Below are 18,218 nucleotides of genomic sequence, written 5' to 3'. Positions count from 1 at the left end.
GAAGACCTCCAACGAGATGGATCGGCCAGGTGGCATCATTGATGGACTCGGGGGTGGCAGCGGTGGTGAGGTTGGCCTAGGATCGAACATTGTTTCGTTCTGCTGTGCATGGAGTCGCTATGAGTCGGTTCCGACTCGATGGCACCTGACAACAACAACATAAGAGAGAAATTGACTTTGTAGTAAAACAGAACCTTGAAAGGCAAGTAAGATGTTTGTAAAAGCAAAATATTCTTGAAAAATCTTGACCAATTGAATTTAAATTTTATCTGAAGATATTTGCCACAAAAATAATATTACCAATAAAAACTTAATACCTCATTAATAGACTAGCTAACATGTCAAACTCCAACAAAGACACACACTTTCAAAATACATTTCTCAGCCATTTAGTAACTCGTTATTAATCATAGATATGAATGTGGAACGTTGGAGTTTTAATTATTTGGATATTGATCCTGGGGTAAAACTTTCCAGAAGGCAAGATAAAAAAAAAAAAAAATCAGAGTTGTGTTGAATGTCAATTATGCATGTTAATTATCACTCATGCACAAATATATGATTAAGTTTATATAATGCAGCTGGGTTCATTTCCATCTTTAATTAGAAGACAGTATTACTCAAGGGATGTGAAAATAGGAATTCAAAATTCAAGAATGTTTTCCTTGAGCAGTCACAAGAACTCTAGATTCTCATATTACTTTTGTTTCTGTTACATTTGCTTGCTTTTTTCTTGGGTTTTTTGATTGCTGCTAACAAAGATAATATCTCCTATTTCAAGAAAAACTTCAAAAAGAAAAACCCATTAAACTATGAAAATTTACATTTTCCTCCTATTCCGTAAGCTGGAGTATGTAAATTCCCATCCCAAGTGGTAACACCTGATGTCTTTGGCGACCAGACTCAGTTGATGTTGACTACAACTCTTGATGACCCCATGTATGTAAGAGTAAGCTGTACTGCCTAGGTTTTCCAGGACTGATTTTTCCAATGTGGATTGCCAGACGTTTTTTCAAAGTTGCTTCAAGGTGGACTTAAACCACTAAACTTCTGGTTATCAGCCAAGCATCTTAGTAAATGTATTAATCATTTGCCTCACCCATGGATTCCAGTTAATCAAGAAATATTATGTGCTTATTGCTGTTAAGTGCCATCGAGTCAGTTCCAAATCATAATGCTGCTAGAGTGCAATGTATCACATCAGCCTTCCAACAGTCAAGTCTCTTTAAAGTGCTTTCCTGAAAGTTCCATACCACATCTAATGGGTTTAACTGAATGGGCAGATTTTGTTGTTTGGTTTTTTTTTTTTTTTTTTGCAGTGTTGCATCAGACATTTATTATTTTTAATATAAATACTCCCATAGTTAAACAATAAAAATATGTTCATAAGTCCAGCTTACTTGTATTAATATACCTGCTGCTGTTATTAAGTGCTGTAGAGTCAGTTCCAACTCATAGTGACCCTGTATAGGGTTTCCAAGGAGTAGCTGGTGAGTTTGAACTGACATTGCAGTCATGTGTTTATCCTATAGCACCGCTAATTTAGTATACTTTTTTTTCCTCTTTTTTCTTTTTTGGTCACTTCTTGCCTTTATAGCTTACCCCCACCCCCACCCCGGCCATTTTGGGTAGCCAATGTCCAAGTTACCCATCTCTGTCTATTCTGTGTATGGAAGGATTGGGAATGACTCTCGCTGTAAAGATTTGTTCCCTCTTTTGAGCTACTACATCCATAGGTCGATCAAATTGTATCAGATTGCTCTTTTTTTCCTCTTTTTTCTTCTTCTGGTTGAGTTCTGATCATCTAGACAATGAAGCCAGATTAACTGGGTATTAGCTGTAAGTGTGGGTGTTCTTGTGCATAAGCCCTCACTTCCTATCAGTTGAATGCTTCACTTTCCACTCCAGTCTTCTGTGGCATGTTACTGTCTCTGGGCCCAGGAGTCCCCAGATCTTGCCACACTGCTGGCCAACCAGGTCTCCACGCAGATTCACAGGAGTCTATTGAATGTAGTAGGACTTAGCTCACATCTTCATTGCTGTTTTTCCCTCACTTCCCCTTATCGGGGATGACTGTGGTCACCAGTCAGAGCACCTGTCTGCTCGTGTAGTCCCCTTGAGTCTTAGTCTTGGAAGGGGGCTGGTTTTAAGCTGGGCACCTTGCCATTCTCAAACATGGAGATTCTCCGGGTAAAAAATAAAGTGACAATCGATATGAAATAGGCACATAACAATCTACCTCAATATGTAAGCATAAGGAGTCCTGGTGTGGTGCTCCAGGATAATGTGCTGGACTGCAAGGTCAGTTTGAATCGCAAGGTCAGCACTTCAAACCAACAGTCACTTGTCAGAAACTGTATACATGGTTACTATGCTATGAGTTGGAATCAACTCAACAGCACTCAACAACAACAACATGCACCTTTATCAAGATGGCCCACAACCAGGCATCGTTTTGTTCTGGTGTGTCTATATGAGAGAGACCCAACTTGATGGCACCTAACAAAAACAACAATGACAACCTGCCCTTCTCCCATATTTTTTAACCAGTTGGTGACATATTATATAGATCACGTAGATTTTGACGTTATTCTTTATATTCACTAGATTTCAGCAAAACCAAAGACAGAAAACAAAACCTAGGGCTAATTTCTCTTAAAATGAGGCTCCACCCTATGCCACGTGCTCATAATGTTAATTGTTTCTTGCTACTCAAAGGTACAAGGAGCTCTGATAGCGTAGTGGTTACAAATCGGGCTGCAAACCGCAAGGTCAGCAGTTTGAAACTACCAGCTGTTTAGCAGGAGAAAGATGAGGCGTTCTGCTCCCATAAAGATTTACAGCCTCGGAAACCCTGTGCAGGTCGCTATGAGTCAGAACCGACTCACGGCACACAGCCACCACCTCTCAAAGGTACATCTGACCTAAGCCATGGTATTTTCAGTAGCTTCATATACAAGAGAAAGTTGGACAGTGAATAAGGAAGACCATAGAAGAATTGATGCATATGAGTTATGGTGTTGGAAGAGAATACTGAAAGTACCATGGACTGCCAAAATAACAAACCAATCTGTTGGAAAAAGTACAATCAGAATACTCTTTGGAAGCCAGGATGGCTAGACTTCATCTCTCAAACTTCAAACATATTATCAGGAGGGACCAGTCCCTGGAGAAGCATATCTTATTTGGTAAAATGGAGGGTTGGAGAAAAAGAGGAAGACTGCCAATGAGATGGATTGGCACAGTGGCAGCAGCAGTGGGCTCAAACGTAGCAACAATTGTGAGGTTGATGCAGGACCAGGCTGTGCATAAGGCACCTAACAACAACAACTCAAAGTAGTCTGAAACAAGCAGCATCGGCATTGCCTGGAAACTTGCTAAAAATGCAGAATCCCAAGCTCCATCGTAGACCTACAGAATGAGAATGTTCAGTGTAGTACTGTTGTTGTTAAGTGCCATCAAGTTGGTTCTGACCCATAACAACCCTATATAAAGTTTGCAAGGAGCAGCTGGTGAGCTTGAACCACCAACCTTGCAGTTCTTTTAACCCGCAACACCACACTGATCCCCAAATTCTTTGGCTGTGTATTCGAATATGAATGCCCTGCAGGACCCCAGCCTTTTTAAATTCCCAGCTTAATCACAGGGACCCTAGTAATATATTAGGAGCCCTCTCTCAACTAACTGTTACAGACTGGAAATACAAGGGGGCTTCCAAAAGTTCTTGGAAATTTTTCACTATCTTTTCATTCCATTTTTCCACAAACTTTCTGAAGATGTAATTTTATATGTTAAACAGGGTATTTGTGCAAATCCTGTATAAAAGAGAGCAGGTGCAAGCATCAAGCTGTACACTTACTAATCTCCTCCCAACAGTGCCATCAGCTCATGGCTTTAGTCCTTTCGCCCTAGTTTCTTGGGCTAAGCTTCTTCCTCCAATCCCCACCCTCTCTCCCAAATTGGAAGGAGAGTAGCTTCCGCTCCAGCAACCTATTTCTCCAGTTTTCTGTATTCCCTTTTGTAACAGAGCTCTCCTTGCCTCCAGTTTTCTTGGTTTTCCATAAGCAGGTCTCACTGTTTGTTTGTTTTCTATTTTTAACTTTTTATTGTGAATTGAATAAACGTTTACAAATAAGATCTTCAGTCTTATATTGAACAAATCATACATTTTGTTTCATCTCCATATTTACAATCCCCTCCATGCAACAACACTTATCCTACTTACTCCTTTGGTTCCTATTAGCATTCCACCCACCTTCCTATCTATCCCTTCTCAACTTTGTCCTTAGAAAACTGTTGCTGTCTTGATTTTGAATGATTGACCATCCCATGGTGAGCATGCTTTACTAGTGTTGTTGTCTCACAATAAACATATCTACTCTTTGGCTGAAAATTGGACCACACGGGTGAGTTCGTTTCCAAGCCTGAAGGGTGGTCGTGGATAATAATCTCAGGTTCTTCCAATCTCTTTCTGACCAGTAAACCCGTTTTTGTTTTGTTTACTGTTAAATAATTTTGAGTTTTATTACACATTTTTCCCACTCTATTCTCGACACTCTAATGTGATCCCTTTCAGGGCAGCTGGTAGTGGTAGCTAGGCACCCTCTAGTTCTTCTGGTCTTAGGGTCATGGACACTGATGTTCACATGTTCTGTTAGTCCACTGAAATAATTGATTCCAAGACTCTTCAGTTCTTATCTCTCTTCTTTCTTCTGTACATAGAGAGACCAACAGCTATACTTTAGATGGCCACTCATGAGCTTTCAAGATCCCAGATGCTACTCACCCAAGCAGAATGTATAACATTATCTTTGTGGACAATGTTATGCCAATTGATTCTTGGTGTTCTCTGAAACTGTGGCCTTAGTCCCCAGACCCATCAACACACTGCCTTAACATGTTTGATAATATCTAGGAATTCTTTTATCAAATCCTTAAAACCAACAAGCAAGAATTCATCACAACCCTGAAACCTGGATCCTGACTTCCCCTAGGTCAGGATAGCCATGACTACTGAGCACAGCCAAGATCAGAACTGACTCTGGATGCCCATAAAGTTTGTTTTGAAATCAACCCTTCCTGTCCAGATGCCAGGCACTTTTTTTCCTCCTTAAGTCTGTACCAAGCCTGGATTGTTCACTTTGTTCTTTTTCAGCTAAGAAGAAATCCCATCATAACACCGCTACCAACAGTAGCAGTTTTAAACTGATGACAACCAATGTGTGTGTAAAAGTAAACTTGCTTCATAGAGTTTTCAGTGGTTGATTTTGCTGAAGTAGATTGTCTGCATTAGAACCTCCAAACATTCCGTTAGCAGTTGAGTGTGTTTATCATTTGACCACAGGATACAGCTAATGTCAAGAAATGGTCTAGCAGCAAAAGTAACTTGTTGCTGAGTGTCACTGTTACCTAGAGTTAAGTCTAAAGTGACCATATCAAGTACTTATTCTTGATGAGTGCTGGGGTAAGCTAAAACTACAGAGTGACCCTAGCAAAGTGACCCTACCAGGGAGGTGAATGTGGAAGCCTGGCAGAACCAAATACTCAAAGTTTGGTTGGGGCACAATATCAGTACTATCAACAAGTCACCATGAGTTTGGATGGATTAAAAAGAACATTAGATTTGACAAAATATAGGTTGTTAGCCTTTAAGAGAACAATCTCTGTAGAAAATATAGTGAATTAAGGATGGAATGAAAAGCAGAGGAGAGTAGGCAGCTGATAACAACTTTCATTTCAGACATTTATGGGCGAAAGGCAGAAACTATAAGATGTACCAGAATCAAGTGACATTTTGTAAGATAAGGCAGAAGTAAAAAAATTTTAAGGAAGGACAAAGGTCTGAAAATAAGATGTTGGAGACAAACTCAATAGATCATAAGAAAGATCTTTGAGAATCAAGATTTTTAAAATTTGTCTTTAAGGAGGAAGAACTCCTTATCATCAGAAACAGTAAGAAATATTAACTGGTTCATTTTAATGTTTCTTACATTCAACAAAGTAGTAGGTAAAAATAAGGAATGTGTTGCGTTACATTTGTGACTTTCATAGAGTCAAATAATTTTATTACAGGGAAAGTTTATGAAAACAAATAGTGTATTGTCTTCATTTGAAGAATTGTGAATAAAATAAACTGATTTGTTGAGATGAGTTTAAAAGAACTTATTGATGGTGAGGATTTGATACTACCTGGAAAAATCTCTATAGATCATGAGTTAGAGATGAAGGCAGGATTAACCAAGTATTAGAATTGAAAATGAGCCCAAAGCTGAGGTTAAATATGGAAATGAAGTGCAAGATAGAAATGAAGAAGTTAAAATTGTACTGCATAAACCAGTAGCCAACATTGTTCTCAATGGACAGAAACTGAAAGTCTTCCCTTTGCAAACAGGAACCAGACAAGGATGCCCTTTATTACCACTCATATTCAATATTGTGTTGCAAGTCTTAACCAGGGCTATAAGGCACGATAGGGACATTAAAGGCATCCAGATTTGAAAAAGAGGATGTAAAACTCTCTATTTGCAGATGGTATGATCCTATACATAGAAAACTCCAAAAACTCAGCAAGAAAACTACTAGAATTCATTGGTAGATTCTACAAAGTGGCCGGGAATAAGATGAACATACAAAAGTCAGTTGGATAGCTCTATACTAATAATGATAACACTGGAAAAGAAATTAGGAAAGCAATACCATTTACAATAACTGCCCACAGGATAAAATATTTAGGAATAAATGTAACCAGAGAAACAAAGGACCTATACAAAGAAAACTATAAAAAACTACTACAAGAAATCAAAAGAGACTTACAAAAATGAAAGAATATACCATGCTTCTGGATAGGAAGATTTAACATTGTGAAAATGTCAATACTACCCAAAACAACCCACGTATATCAGGCAATCCCAATCCAGATTCCAACAACATTCTTTAAAGAGATGGGGGGGAGGGGAAATCACAAACTTTATATGCAAAGGAAAGAGACTCAGGACAAGCAAAGCACTGCTTAAGAAAAAAAAGAAAGTTGGAAATCGCTCACTCTCTGATTTCAAAATTTACTACATGGCTACAGTGGTCAAAACAGCCTGGTACTGCTACAATGAAAGATTCATAGATCAGTGGAACAGAATTGAGAATCCAGATATTAACTCATCCACATACAGCCAAATGATCTTTGACAAAGGGCCAAAGTACATTAAATGGGAAAGAGATGGTCTCTTCAACAGATGGTGCTGGCAGAACTGGAAATTGATATGCAAAAGACTGAAACAAAACTTTTACCCCACGCCATGTACAAAGACCAACTCAGCATGGATTAAAGACCTAAATGTGAATCCCAGAATTATAAAGGTTATTAATGAAAAAATAGGGTCAAATTTAAGGGTTCTAATACAATGCATTAAGAAAGATGTGTGACCGCGTTCTATTCTTTCACCATACTTATTCAACCTGTATACTGAGCAAATAATCTGAGTAACTGGGTTATATGAAAAAAATGTAGCATCAGGATTGGAGGAAGACTCATTAACAACCTGTGATATGCAGATGATACAACCTTGCTTACTGAAAGTGAAAACATAAAATATTTACTGATGAAGATCAAAGAGCACAGCCTTCGGTATGGATTGCATCTCAATGTAAACAAAACAAAAATCCTCACCACTGGACGAATAAACAACATTCTTATCAATGGAGAAAAGATTGGCGTTCTCAAGGACTTCATTCTTCTTGGATCAACCATCAACATTCATGGAAGCAGCAGTCAAGAAATCAGATGACATATTGCATTAGGCAAATCTGCTGCACAAGACCTTTTTAAAGTGTTGAAGAGCAAAGATATCAGCTTGAAGACCAAAGTGTGCCCGACCCAAGCCATGGTATTTTCAATAACCTCATATGCATGCGAAAGCTGGACAGTGAATAAGGAAGACCATAGAATAATTGATGCTTTTGAGTTATAGTGTTGGAAGTGAATATTGAAAGTGCCATGGGCTGCCAAAAGAACCAACAGATCCGTATTGGAAGAAGTGCAGCCAGACTGCTTCTTGGAGGCCAAGATGGCCAAACTTCGTCTCTCATGCTTCAGACATATTGTCAGGAGGGACCAGTCACTGGAGAATGTTATCATGTTTGGTGATGTGGAGGGCCAGAGAAAAAGAAGAAGACCCCCACTTGGATTGGCCAAGTGGCAAGTTTTCAAGAGGGAGTTTAGTTTCAGAGTGCGGTGGAAGGTAGAATCCCTACTGAATAGTTTCATCTTGTCCAGACGGGTTAGAAGATTTGTAACAAAAAGAGGGGAGTAGTTAATCTTGCAGTCATTCCAGGAACAGAGAACCCTAGTACCATGGAGGGAGAGGAGTGCGAGCTGAATGTGAGACCCTATCCAGAGAAGCAGCAACACCAGAGATAGAGCATGTAGAGAGAGAGAGTAGCTGAGGATTCTCATGGAAAGAGAAAAACTGTGTGTTGACATTCAGGTGTTAGTGGCCAGAATGCAGGCTTGCAGAATGTGTCCTTTGGTTGTTTAAATGATTATCTATTCCTGAGTGTTTTTGTGTTCATCCCACCCCCAAAAAACACAACAACAAACCAACAAAAACCAGAGGGAATGGAAGCAAATGCTATTGAATGATGATGCACAGAGGAAATTGTAATCATTGGAATGAAACAATGAGTGTAAAACTGATCTTCACCCATGTAAACTAATCACTCAATTCACAATAAAAAAATTATTCTGCATACATGTTGGTTGTTATTGTTGTTAGGTGCCATCCAGTCGTTACCGATTCATAGCAACCTTATACACAACAGTACAAAACACTGCCTGGCCCTAATTCAACCTCATAGTCATTGCCACATTCGAGCCCATTGCTGCTGCCACTGTTCCGGTCCATCTAGTTGGGTTTATTCCTCTTTTTCTCCAACCTTCTTTACTAACCATGATATCCTTTTCCAGGGACTGGCCCCTCCTGCCAATATGTCTGAAGTATATGAGATGAAGTGTGGCCATCCTGGCTTCCAAGGAGCATTCTGACTGTACTTCCTCCAACATCGATTGTCTTGTTCTTTTGGCAGTCCATGGTACTTTTAATATTCTCCTGCAGCAGCATAACTTAAATGCATCAATACTTCTATGTCTGAGTATTTTGTTTCTGCCCTCCTTTATGATACAAAACAGGAGTAGGAATGATTCAGGGGTAGGACTTGATGTGGTCAATGAGCAAGAATGGATAAGAGGCTAGGGCTGTAGTGGTTTTGTTTGTTTTTCTTCCAATCTGATAGTCAGGTTGCTATGAGAATTCAATCAGCTCTGTAGGTAGGGAAAGCCCATAACCTATAATACATCAGCCAAGCAAGGGTCTCTGATACAATAAAAGTCCTCATCTTAGATTTTGCCTGGTGAATGCAGGACAGTTTAAATGGTAGTTAATGACTTGTGAATTAAACCCTTGGGTTTGATTCCACATTCCACTATTAATTAGCTACCTGACCTGAAACAAGATTCTGATTTGTAACTTCCTCATCTACAAATGAGAGAAAATAATATTCACCTCACAAGTATGTTGTAATAATTAAGTTACCAAGTATTTAAAACTGAATACCTGGACTGAAGTATGTGTTCAAAATATAGCTACAAATGGTTGCAGAAGCCTCTCTTTCTAATGAAATGCAAACATAATACATACTGGTGTGGTGCTGTAGGATAAAACACTGGACCGCAAGGTCAGTTTGAATCTCAATTCACCAGCTCCTCTTGAGAAACCCTATACAGGGTCGCTATGAGTTGGAACTGACTTGATAGCACATAACACCATTGTAAGGTAGTAAAATGTGTCTGTAAGTTTTTGATTATTATGATAAAAATTGCCATGAAGCTATTCTCTACAATAAGTGAGATTTCTCTTCTAGATCAACTCCAATACTATAGAAAGAGAAGACTCTCAGACTTGGTAGTGAATATGTGCTTTCTGTTCATCTTACTGCCTGCTGTTTTCCAGCATCGATAGCCTTGAAGGATAATGAATGCCACTTTAGGATACCATGGCTTTGAAGTTCACTGAACATCATTCTCTCCCATTGAGTTTACTAGGCATGAAACATTCTTCCCACAGAATGTCCACATCTCAGGGCAGAACAGGAAGAGATCCAGTTCTAATTACCATTGAACCAACCCTAACGCTTTCCCTCTGTGTTGGCCCATGTAATACATCAGGCTGTTAACTAGTAAAAGCAGAATAATGGAAAGATTGACTCAGGAAACCAATAATTAGACTTATTGTCAATGACTCCCACCTTTAAACACCTGAAATAGAAGCAGAAGGTCACTTATATTCGCTCACATTTACACAAAATATATTATTTTAACATAAAAGTATTTTTAAAGCACCTAGAAATGTCGCTGGTTCCTGAAGTAGGATAGTATAATCTAAGAAAAATTTAGTTTTTAGACTTTCTTTTCTATCTTTTGAATGACCTTGTGATTTTTTCATGTATGATGTCCTTAGTGTCATTCCACAACTTGTCTGGTTTCAGATGTTTGTGTTCACTGCATCAAATCTTTTCTTGAGATGGTCTCTGAACTTGGGCGGAATATACTCAAGAGTTGTATTTTGGCTCTAGTGAACTTGTTTTAATTTTCTTCAGCTCCACCTTGAACTTACATATGAACAGTTGATGATTTGTTCCGTTGCTGGCCCCTGGCCTTATTTTTGACTGATAAGATTGAGCTTCTCCATCATCTCTTTTCACCGATGTAGTTGATTCAATTTCTTTGTATTTCACACAACTAGGTCTTTGTATAAGAAGCTCTGATAGTGTAGTGGTTACAAGTCAGCTTGCTAACCTCAAGTTCAGCAGTTCAAAACTACCAGCCCTTCTGTGGGAGAAAGATGAGACTTTCTTCTCCCAGAAAGATTTATAGCCTCAGAAATCCTATGCAAGATCACTGTGAGTCAGAACTGTCTCCACAGCACATCACCACCACCACCACCAGGTCTATGTGCATAGTTGCTGTTTATGGTTTTTTTAAAAGATATTTGCTATGATTAAGTCCTGATCTCGCAAAATTCAATCATTCGATGTAATTTTCTTTATCAAACCATATTTTCTAACTACGGATCCTGCTTCTTGTTTCCCAACTTTTCTATCCCAATCACAGGTAATTTTCAATTCATCTTGGATTAACTTCAAACTGAAGACTTTGGTAAAATCTTCAGTTTTCTCATCTTTGGCCTTAGTGATTGGTGTATAAATTTGAATAATGTTCATATTAGCTGGTCTTCCTGTAAGTGAGCAGATATATGGATGTTATCCTATCACTGGCATCATTGTATTTTAGAATAGATCTTGAAATATTCTTTTTAACAATGATTGTAACACCTTTCCTCTTCAATGTGTGTATCATTCCTGGCATAGTATCTCTTATGATTGTCTTATTCAAATTGGCCAATACAAGTCCATTTCCGTTCACTAACACCTGTTGTTGTTGTTGTTGTTATGTGCCGTGGAGTCGGTTCCGACTCATAGCGACCCTATACAGGGTTTTCAAGGCTGTAAAATCTTTACAGGAGCAGAAAGCCTCATCTTTCTCTCACGGAACAGCTGGTAGTTTCAAACTGCTGACCTTGCGGTTCACAGCCCCATTCGTAACCACTACACTACCAGAGCTAACACCTAGGGTATCAATTTTTATACATTCCATTTCATTTTTGACAACTTCCAATTTTCCTAGATTCATATTTTGTACTTTCCAAGCTCCAATTATTATTATTGAATATTTGGAGCTATTTCTTCTCATCTTGAGTTATGCCACACCAGGAAATGAAAGTCCCCAAAACTTCATGCCACCCACATCATTAAGGTAGAGTCTCCTTTAAGGAGGCAACTCTTCCCTAGTCGTATTGAGTGTCTTCCAACCTGATAGGCTCATCTTCCAGCACTATATCAGACAATGTTTTGTTGCTATTCTTAAGGTTTTAAAGGCTAATTTTTTCAAAATGATTAATGAGGTCTTCTTTCCTAGTCTTTGTATGTCTGGAAGCACTGCTAAGAATCTTTACACCATGGGTGGCCTTGCTGGTATTTGAAAGATCAGTAGTGTATTTTCCAGCATCACAGCAACATGTAAGCCACCACATTACAACAAACTGACAGACGAGTGTGGTGGTGTCAGGAAAAAAATAAAAGACCAAAGTTGATCAGAATCCAAAAGAGACTCTGAAACTGGCTCTAGAACATAAAGAGGTTAAAGCAAAAGGAATTCATTACTAAGTAAAAGAGATTAACAGAAGACTTCAAAGGCAAGCCTGAAAAAAAATAAGTGCTACAATGAAATGCACGGAGTCCTGGTATTAGAAAACCAAAAGGGAAGAACACACTCAGCATTTTTCAAGCTGAAAAAATTAAAGAAAAAAATCAGCTCTCAAGTTGTAATAGTGAAGGATTATATGGGGGAAACAGGAATCGATGCATTTGAATTATGGTGTAGGAGAAGAATATTAAAAGCACTGTGGACTGCCAGAAGAACAAATCTGCCTTCTGTTTGAATGTTCCTTAGAAGCCTTAATGGCATGACTTCATCTCTTGTACTGCAGGCATGTTATCAGGAGGGACCAGTCCCTGGAGAAGGACATCATGCATGGTAAAGTGAAGGGTCAATGAAAAAGAGGAAGACCCCCAATGAGATGGATTTAACAGTGACCACAGCAATGGGCTGAAGTGTAGCAAAGGTTGTGAGGGTGACAAGAACAGGCAATAGTTCACTCTATTGTGTACAGGGTCACTGTGAATCAGACCTGACTTGACAGCACCTAACAACAACAATGGAGAAAATATTGAGTAACCCAGGAAGCATCAAAAGAATATGGAAGGACTGTGCAGTCATGGTATCAAAAATAACTGGTTGTTTGGCATTCTTCCATTTAAGGAGGTAGCATATGACCAAGAACCAAAGGTACTGAAGGAAGAAATCTAAGTGGCATTGAAGACACTGGTAAAAAACAAGTCTCCAGGAAGTAAGGGAATACCAATTGAAATGTTTCAACAAACAGAAGCAGTGCTGGAGGTGCTCACTCATCTAGGTCAAGAAATTTGGAAGACAAGGAGGTAGATAATTGTGCCCATTCCAAAAAAAAAGGCAATCCAACAGAATGTGGAAATTATCAAACAATATCATTGATATCACTTGCAAGTAAAGTTTTGCTGAAGATAACTAAAGCTTTCAGAAAGGAGCTCTGGTAGCATAGTGGTTACAAATCAGGCTGTGAACCTTAAAGTCAGTAGTTCGAAACTACCAGCTGTTCTGCAGGAGAAAGATGAGGCTTTCTGCTCCCATCAAGATTAACAGTCTTGGAAACCCTGTACAGGGTTGCTATGAGTTGGAACCGACTCGACGGCACTTAACAACAACAACTTTAATAGATACTTTGGGGGGGGGGCGGGGGGAAGGGGTCAGAGCAACAAGGGAACTACGCTGTTATTTCTGCATGACTTGCCACCAGAAATGTACTAGCTGAAAATACTGTTCTGTGTTACAGACTAGCATTTGTGTCCTAGATGATACTGTTAAGCTGGCTTATGCAGTGTCTGCATCACAAAAGGATGTCATTAAAAGTCTTATCTTACTCAGAGAAGCCAGCAAGTCATTTGTTTTCCATTCTGAAGTTGCCTCCACAAGTGCTTCCCATACACGTAAAGACAATAAATCCCTCTAGCCCAAATAAATGTGATGCTATTGCTGTTGGGCATTTTTATGGTCATCGAGGAGAAAACAATTTATTTCCATAGTCATTGATTCATTAGGAGTGCAGGGTGCCAGTGGGACCCTTAGGAGAATAAACCAAATGTCCTCAAACAATTTCAGTCTTCATTTGGTATAGGGCACCTCCATAAACAGACCTAACTTTAATTCTGGGTTCCTGAAGGAAAAGTATGAACAGATTGATGAAAAACAAGCAGGTTAGCTATTACTCAGATCCACACTCTCCCCAGAGAGATACAAATAAAACAGAAGCCAGTCACTCCTAGGGCTTCCCCCTGAGGATCCTAAAACCCTGGACTTCTTTTCTGCTGGGCATGAAAAAGGGAACAGATGGCCATGGGTGACAGTTTCACAACAAGGCCCTCCTGGGAGCCCTAGAGAAAGAAATGTATCCACAAAGCGCTGTAAGATGGAATTGTCCACCTGCTGCCTGTTCTTCAGATTCAGGGGTTCTTTTGTTTTCTTATAAATTCTGTAGAAATGGGATAAGCTTAATGTCTAACCCAAAACTGAGGATGAACCATTGCACAAAGCTGAAATCCCCACATCACCCTCTTCTGAAGACGGAGCCAGAAAATTCCAAGTCAGTAAATTATGTTCTGTGTCCATATATTCTTTTGTTCATCATCCTGAACTACTGCAATGGATTATGCTGGACTCAGGTTTCCAGTGATGGTCGGAACACTTTTATTCTTATGAAATCACTGTATCCATTCAACAAAGTGAGAAGAATATACTTACCCAGTAATAGTATCTTTCCTCTTCCTAAGGAAGGGAGAGTAGGTGAATCTGAAATTCACCTACACCATTTCTGCCATACCATTTTCCATCTCACCCTTGCTTTGAAATATGTTTCTCATCATTCATTAATTAAAAAATGTTTGATGAGTGCAGTCTTTAACCAGGTTAAGTGCCAAGAGTCAGAATTGCAAAGTTGAATTGAGAAGCAGGTCTCACCTTGATAGAACCTGGTAGCCAAGACAGACAGGTAAATAGAAAGGTATTGCAGTGTGCAATGTGCTTTAATAAAGGATATGAAGCTGCAGGAGAATAGAGGAAGAAATACATCCTTAACCAGCAACAGAGGAGGTGATGGTGGCACCAAGTCTCTCTGAGGCCAGTCCCCATCATCACCATTTGTTAAGAGACTGTCTTTTCCCCATTTATTGGATTTTGGCCCTCTGACAAAGGCCATCTGTTATATTAGTACCAGGTTTTTTGTTTTTGTTTTGTTTTGTTTTTTTACTATCATGGCTGTATTATAGGGTTTTGCTGTTGTTATTTTTGTTTTTTGTTTTTTTAATTTTTAAAGAAGTTTTTATTGTGAATTGAGTTAAAGTTTACATTCCATAAATCTTATTTTACGTCATTGCAATGATTACAATCCCCTCCATGTACCATCAGTCAACAGCATTTACCTTTATCCCCTTCCCCCCTTAGGTAAGTTTTTTTGTGTGGATTGAGTGAAAGATTACAGGGCAGATCATCAGTTTTACATTCAACAAATCATACATCTTGTTTCATTACAATGCTTAAGGGGCTTTGGTAGCATAATGGTTACGAATCGGGCTGCTAACCTCAGGGTCAGCAGTTTGAAACTACCAGACGTTCTGCAGGAAAAAGATGAAGCTTTCTGCTCCCATAAAGATTTACAGCCTCAGAAACCCTGTACAGGGTCGCTATGAATCAGAACCAACACCATGGCACATACAACATGTACCATCAGTTAACAGTATTTCTCACTATTCACTAGCTCTTAAACAAACAAAAAAAAAAACAAAAATAGGCATGTATAATAATTTACACCTCCAAAGGGCACATTCCACAAATCTGTCTCCTGACCACCAACTATTAGTCCCTCTCTTCCCATGAATCTAGAGTCTTTAGCCGCTCCCCCTTCCCATGTCCCCATCTCTGCCTCTGTCTCTGGTGTTGCAGCTTCTCTAGATAAGGTCCCACATTCTGCTTGTGCTTTTCTCCCTTGATGGTCCTGGGGTCCTCTGTTTGTAGACTGTAAGATTAACCACTCTCCTGTTTTTGTTACAAAACTTCTACCTTTACAATTGTGACAGTCACTCACTATTGAATCATTGGAATCTTATCCCCATCTCTTCTCACCAGACCCATCTAGACAAGATGAAAACTATTCAGTGGGAACACTTTCATCCCCCACACACTCTTAAACTAAACTCCATCATGAAACCTTGTAAGCTAATAACTTTGTGCCTTTATAGCCCTCCTCCCCCTATTTTGGGTAGCCAATGTCTAAGTTGCTCATCCCTATCTACCTTGTGTATAGAGGGGATAGCATTGATACTTAATGTGAACACTCTTTCCCTCTCTATTGATATTTAGAGTTACTACTTCCATGAGTATAGGTCAGGTTCATCAAATTGTAGCAATTTACCCTTGTTTCCTTTATTTTAAAAAATTTTTTTTTCTTTTTTTAATCTTCCTCTAGTCAAGTTCTGATTATCAAGTGGTTGAGGCTAGGTCAAATGGGTACTGTCTGCAAGTTTGGGTGTTCTTGTACATCTTCCCTCAATTCATATCAGCTGGATGCTTCACTCTCAGCTCTAGCCCTCTGTGGCTAAGTCCTTGTCCATGGGCTCAGGTGTCCCCAGGTCTCACCACACTTTGGAATCAAGCAGCCATTCCTCTTCTCTCTCTCATCTCCAGGTCAACGGGAGTAAATGGACTGTGGCTGAACTCAGCCCATTTCTTCATTGCTGCTTTTCCCCCTCTTCTACTCACCAGTAGACCATTGTGGTCACCAGCAAGCTTACATGCCTGCTCATCTGTTCCCTTTGAGTTTCAGTCTTAGAGGGAAGTTTGTCCTGAAGGAACTTGATTGCTTGCCTTAATGGCTTCCTGGCAAACAGCCTGCTTATTTTTGTGGTAGCCAGTCATGCTGACATTTTTGTTTTGGGTTTTTCCTGATGGTCTTTCTTTGAAGATGTATCTTCTGTCGCTCTAGCTGTTCCAGGCTAGTTTGTTTGTCCTTGCTAGTGGGAATGTCCCATCTCAGAAGGTTCTGGATGGGATTCAGGATTCCACCTAAGGTCCTATACTCTGCAAGAGGCTATTTCACTAGGCAAGTTCTAGAACCTCTTTTAGGTATTTCAATCAGTTATAATCATGTTTCCCAACATTCCTTTTTTTCCCACTCAAGTGTTCTTTTTACAATAGTAGGCAAGGGAAGCAAATATTCGTAAGACAGTCAAGCATCTTAGTATTCTTTCCCCTCTTCAAACTATGCCTAGATCCCTGTATTCCAGAGCCCTGTTGTTCCAAGATTGAGCACGCATCACTATTTACGTCTGTTCCACTTCAGCCATGCAAACCTGTCTCAGTGTTCCCCTATATATCTTGTTCTTCCACCACCTCCCCCTTCTTGTATTGCCCTCCCCAACACCTGATCTAAACCCCGCTCCTACCCCAACCCCACTGTTGTGGTTACCTTATGTTCCATTAACTCTTCCCTCCATTTAAGATAGTCTATTTTATCCTGTAATCTACCTGACCTTATCACCACCTGGATCTCTGTTCCTCTGTGCTTACCTTCTTTCACATTGTAATTGTTTTGATCATAGACTGACCTCCCAGATCCTCTGTTCTTATTATTTTATTCTGTTATTGACTCTTCCATTTCTCGATTGAGTTCAGGGTGATGCTGCCATATATGTCATTCTGTAGTTGTTGTGTGTTCTTGTTGGTTCTCAGTCCACAGAACTTCCTTTAGGATGTTTTTCAGAGCAGAGTTGGCTTTGGCAGAATCCCTTAGCTTTTGTTTATGCTGTAATGCTTTATTACACCATGGTAGTTGATTGACAACTTTGCTGGGTAGAGGGTTCTTGGGTGACAGTTGTTTTCTTTCCAGGTTTTATATATGTCTCCCCAGTGCCTTCTTGTCTGCACGGTTTCTGCTGAGAGATCTGAGTTTAATCTGATTTGCTTGCCTTTGTATGTTACACTTCTCTTTTCCATAGCTGCTTTTAGTAGTGTGTCCTTATCTTTGATTTTGGAGAGCTTGATTATTATATGTCTTGGTGATTTTCTTTTAGGGTCTATCCTTCTGGGGTTTGTTGAGCTTCTTGAATGTTTATCTTTTCACTTTTCAGGATGTTAGGGAAATTTTCTTCCAGTAGCTCTTCAACTATCTCATCTGTGGACTTGTGTGATTATTCCTGTTCCAGAATGTCAATAATTCATAAGTTATTCCTCTTCATGTTGTCCAACATGAATCTTAGGCCTTCTTCAGACTTTTTTATCCTTTTTTGTGCTTGCTCATATTCTATCTTAGTGGTGTTGAGAGATTTATCTTCTAGCTCACTAGTTCTGGTTTCTAACTCTTCAATTCTACTCCATTGCCCTTTTAGTGTATTGTCCATTTCTGATATTCTCTTATTAATTGTTTGGATTTCTTTCTGCAGGTTTTGAATTGTTTCCAATGCTG

At 39.4% G+C, this 18,218-nt stretch overlaps 1 pseudogene; it reads left to right on the top strand.

Moving 5' to 3' along the window:
• Positions 1-18,218, top strand: part of LOC102819717 — a 35,245-nt pseudogene that overhangs the window by 6,919 nt on the left and 10,108 nt on the right.

This window comes from Chrysochloris asiatica, unplaced genomic scaffold (assembly GCF_000296735.1).
Source record: "Chrysochloris asiatica unplaced genomic scaffold, ChrAsi1.0 scaffold00036, whole genome shotgun sequence".
Classification (NCBI taxonomy): Eukaryota; Metazoa; Chordata; class Mammalia; order Afrosoricida; family Chrysochloridae; genus Chrysochloris; species Chrysochloris asiatica.
The sequence above is the reverse complement of the archived record's forward strand: the minus strand, read 5'-3'. Positions and strand labels throughout refer to the sequence as shown.